This window comes from Mus caroli, chromosome 1 (assembly GCF_900094665.2).
Source record: "Mus caroli chromosome 1, CAROLI_EIJ_v1.1, whole genome shotgun sequence".
In the NCBI taxonomy this organism is placed as follows: Eukaryota; Metazoa; Chordata; class Mammalia; order Rodentia; family Muridae; genus Mus; species Mus caroli.
This window is the reverse complement of record NC_034570.1, coordinates 171,922,233-171,927,297: the sequence shown is the minus strand read 5'-3', so window position 1 is coordinate 171,927,297 and position 5,065 is coordinate 171,922,233. Positions and strand designations below refer to the sequence as shown.

At 45.7% G+C, this 5,065-nt stretch overlaps 1 non-coding gene across 1 annotated transcript; it reads right to left on the bottom strand.

The window, feature by feature from the left end:
- Positions 1-1,248: 1,248 nt before the first annotated feature.
- Trnas-gcu lies at positions 1,249-1,330 on the bottom strand. The gene has a single exon. It is a non-coding gene; the product is annotated as a tRNA-Ser (tRNA).
- Positions 1,331-5,065: the final 3,735 nt, after the last annotated feature.

The following is a 5,065-nucleotide window of genomic DNA, read 5'->3' as shown; positions in this document are numbered from 1 at the left end:
ATTAATACCCAAAGAGGGTTAAGAATTTCTAATGACTCTAATGGCTATCGGGTGCCACTGAAAAGTGGTTCCTGCCGCCAAAGGAACAAATGGTTCGCCACTTAGAGCCTCTTTCCAGGCGGAAATGAGCCTGTGGCCAAATTTAGTCCCCTCTTGGAAACTGTGGTCAATTTTCCACTACAGTTGAACTTTGGAAGTCAATACTTGCTTCACTGGCTAAAACAGTTTTCTTGGTGTTTCAAAAAAATATTTAAACACCTTTGGAAATTCTTAAAAAATCTTAAAACACAATTTGGACAAAAGAGGAATATTATAAATACCTACACAGTAAACCCTACTAGGGAAAAATTTTAAAGTCAGCCTTAATTATCTAGAGAATAGTATAATTATTATGTCTTTATTCATTTCATACTTTCTGAATTTATAGTATGCACTTTCTATATAGTTAGGAAACTTGATAATGTGGACTTTGGGTCAGGGAGATGGCTCAACAGGGAAAGGCTCTGTGGTGGTTTGAATGTGTGGTGGTTTGAATGATAACCCCAGAGGTGGTAACAAATTTTGGGTAGGCTTAGGAGGTGTGGCCTTGTTGGAGGAATGTGTCTAAGGGCTGGCCCTGAGTCTTCCCTACCATGACAGACTCCCCTCGAACCCAGAACCCAAACAAATCCTACATTTTATAAATTGCCTTGGTCATGATGTTTTACGGTTTTGTTGTTTGGGATTTTTTTTTTTGGGCGGTGGGGGGGATGTCTCACTATGTAGTTCTTGCTGTCCCAAACTTGCTATGTAGACCAGGCTGGCCTCAAACTCACTAAGATCCTCCTGCCTCTGCTCGCTGAGTGCTGGAATTAGAGGCGTGGACCATTACATCTAGCCAGTCATGCTTGATCCTAGCAATAGAGAGATAACTAAGACAGGTACTAACTATGCAAGCCTGGTGACCCGAGGAGTCCCAGAACCCACATCAAGGTGAAAGGAAAGAACCACCGCTACAAAGTTGTCCTTCGTCTCTTCGCAGGTGCGGTGCCCCCCACCCCCATGGTAATACTATAGTAAAAATTTCAAATAAATAATACTGACTTTTTGTTTTTGTTTGTTTGTTTTGTTTTTTCTAGACAGGGTTTCTCTGTGTAGCCCTGGCTGTCCTGGAACTCACTTTGTAGACCAGGCTGGCCTCGAAATCAAAAATCCACCTGCCTCTGCCTCCCAAGTGCTGGGATTAAAGGCGTGCGCCACCACGCCTTCCAAAGAGGATGGGATTCGAACCCATGCATACTGAGCACAATGGATTAGCAGTCCATCGCCTTAACCACTCGGCCACCTTGTCCCCTGACTTTCTGGGATTGAACCCAGAACCTCATTCATGCTGTGAAACGTCTCTGCCACTGACCTGCAGCCTAGCCTCGATAATACTTTTAATTAAGAGAAGAAATATTTCAAGAGATTCATTTAAAAAAAAAAAAAAACGAGGTAGCCTTCTGCTGAGGTTAAGGATAGATCAGATTCTGCTCTGCCATGAGCTGGATTGGTGACCTTGGCATTGAAGCTGTGCCTTTATATGATGCATGAAATCATGTATACAAGCACTAGAGGGGCCTCAGTAAGAGCTGATGTCATTAACTAGCTTGAACCATGCTCCAGGCTAGAAACAGTGTCCAGAGAGCCCCAGCCTCAGGAACCTATCCCGACGAGAGATTTACTTGAATTTTAAACTACCCCAAAAACAGGGTAACAAGATAGTACCCTCACAGTTTCAAAGTTCAGGAATTCTGGCTACCCTCAAACTCCATGAGTTCCATGGTAAGGCGAGGAGGGCTGCAGAATGAGAAATGTACCTAAATTCACTGAGTATTCGTGCTTCGGGTTCCTCGCCCCTCCCACTGGCTTCCAGACAGATAAAGAATGTGAAGCTCTCAAGACCATTTGTTAGGGATTCCCAGGCCTGAGGTCAGGGGCAGTGGCGTGGGTCACAGCAGCTGCCATTAACACAGCTGCTGGCTCCCAGCCTTGGCAGAGCTATTTCAGGTCTACCGAGTGTTCCTTGCCTCTCCGGCAAAGCTTCAAGAAATGCTTTGAACTATTCAAGGACGAAAGGCCCTGAACAGCCTTGCTTCCTAGGCAGTCAGCCTTCTGCTAGCTTGGCCCGGGGAAGGTTTGTTCCTGGTGGGGAAGGCTTCCGGTGTCTGCAGGCTGTGGTTGTGGGGGGAACTGATGCATAACCATCGCTCCTTCAAGTCTCAAACCCTTTGAAAAGATTTCTGCTCTGCCCTTTTCTTTTTCTGGTAACCAGAGCTAAATGTCTAATATTAGCCTTTCTCCTGCGGTGGAAGCAGCGGTATCTCGGGTTGAGGAATGGCTATGCAGGTTGAGTTTCCCTTTTCTGAAATACTTGGAGCTAGAAGCATTTGCCTTCTTTTGTTTTGCTTGTTTAGAGCGGGTCTTGCTTGTGTCCTCTAACTGGAGGATCCCTTAGATCTTCTAAGTAGAGACCAGCCAGGGTAACAAAGTGAGATCCTATTTAGAATTAAAATAAGCCTGGGGGAGGGGGCACTTGGGAGGCAGAGGCAGGCAGATCTCAGTGAGTTCAAGGCCAGCCTTGTCTACAGAGCAAATTCCAGGATAGCCAGGGTTACACTGAGAAACCCTATCTTAAACAAACAAACAAACAAATAAATAAGGTGGTGCATGTAGGTGAGCTTCATCACTATGGAGGTAGAAAAAAGAAGATCTGTAGTTTAAGGCCAGCCTTGGCTACTTTGAGAGTTTGAGGCTATCCTGGGTTACATGACACTGTCTAAATACTACCAAAAGAAAAAAAAAAAAAATAGAGGTAGGTCAGGTGTTTCCTTAGTTAAAGGTGCCCACCACCAGGTCTGATGACCTGAGTCTGATCCCCAGGATATACACGATAGAAGAGAACCAGTTCCCACAAGTTGTCCTTTAATTTCCACACAGATGCTGTGAGAACACACACACACACACACAATTTAAAAGGTGGTTTAGAAAGGAGGGAAGGAAGGAAGGAAGGGAGGAAGGAAGGAAGGAAGGAAGGAAGAAAGAAAGAAAGAAAGACAGACAGACAGACAGACAGACAGACAGACAGACAGACAGACAGAAAGAAAGAAAGAAAGAAAGAAAGAAAGAAAGAAAGAAAGAAAGAAAGAAAGAAAGAAAGAAAAGAGGACAGCCAGACTTGATGGTACACACCTTTAATCCCAGCACTAAGGAGGCAGAGGCAGGTGGATCTCTGTGAGTTCAGGCCAGGCTGGTCTACACAGTGAGTTCAGAGGGCAGACAGAATTACACAATGAGACCTTGTCTCGAAACAAAGAAGGGAGAGGGGCATGGAGAGAATAAGGTAGGAAGGCCAGAAAGAAGGAAGGGAGAAAAAAGGGAAGGCAGGAAGGGAGGTGGATTACAGTCAAGACAGGCAGACAGAAAAAAGAAAAGAAAGAGATAAGACTTCATTTTGGAGTTTCTTTGTTGTAGCCCTGGCTGTTCTGGAACTCGCTCTACAGAGCTGACCTGGAACTCAGAGATCTGCCTGCCCCTGCCTCCCGAGTGATGGGATGAAAGGTGTGTGCCATCACTGCCCAGCAGCATTTTGAATCTTGGATTTTCAAATCAGGGATGTGGAAGCAGTAGGCTCCTGTGTTTCTTTCTGTTCTACAACCCCATGTGTAGAGAGCTGTTATCACCATGATGCGGTGTAAAGTCCCCCAAGTCCAGCTGTGTCCCAGCTACCTTGTCATGCACATAGCCCCGGAAGTACCCATCCTTTCTCCTGAGTAAAATCCCTCAGCGATTGCCAGTTGCCACCGGCAGACCTGTGGGTCTTCCCAGACCGGCCAGAGGAACCGCTTTCCTGACTTCTCTTCCCTTGTTTCCACTCTCCGGACCCACTGACCCTATGAGCCTGTCTGGGTGAGTCTGAGCCTAGATTTCAGGTATGCTTCGTTTTCTGCCGCATCCTAAGACTGATGAGCTGTTGGCCTCCACTCTCCCTTGAAAGCTGCAAACAGAGGTCCTTCCAGCGTGACAAAGAATAGGATGGGATGGAGAACGTGCCAGAACCATATGCTCTGAATTTTTTAGTGTAAGAAGAACCCTGCGTGGAGCTCATTAGTCATTTATCATGCAGGAGGCCCCGGGCAACAGCTGACATGTGCAAACGATGGCCTGCCTGCTAGCAGACTGTTGGGACATCCGAAGGGTGCAGGGTGCAGCAGCCCTTTTCTCTGTCCTCCTCCACCCCACCCCCAAAAACCTGTTCTCAGCAAACATATGGGAGCCATTCGGGGACTCACTCCTCTCCTCCCTGTGTCCGAGGCATGTTGACGACGGCAGGGGATTTACAACAGCCCCAAAATGGAGCATTTTGTTTTCTTTTGGATTATTCCAAGTTTGGGGGGGGGGGCTGTTAAAAGTTCTGTAACCACATAAATATTTATCCAGAGATTCTGGTTACTACATAAACATAACAAATATGACTCTGGCCCTCAGTACTGTAAGTCTCACAAATGTCCTTCCAATTCAGAAAGGGGGAAAAAAAACCCAATAGAAGCCTTTGGAGCCAATTATTTTTATCATGAAATATTTTCATGGCTATTTTTATACTAGGCTTTTTAAAATACCAAAATATATTTGTCCTTGACTGTATATAGCTATTCAGACCTCACTTACTGTCCATCTGCCAACTTGTTTAAGCATGTCCCCAGATCGCAGGGACACGGTAGGAATGGGCATGGTGCAGCACATGGCTGCACCTTTATAAATACACTCAGGCCAACAGCTGGAAGCCTCGGATAAAATGCCGCTGCTCTGAGATCTGTCGCCTCTGATATTCCTTTGTATCCAAAGGCCAAAGCTTTATATCTGTTAACAGGTTCAAGTTGAGTAGGTGCTGGGTATTCAAGAGCTGAATGTTTAGTGCCCGAGATTTTGTTTTGTTTTGTTTAGTTTTTTGTTTTTGTTTTTGTTTTTCGAGACAGGGTTTCTCTGTGTAGCCCTGGCTGTCCTGGAACTCACTCTGTAGACCAGGCTGGCCTCGAACTCAGAAATC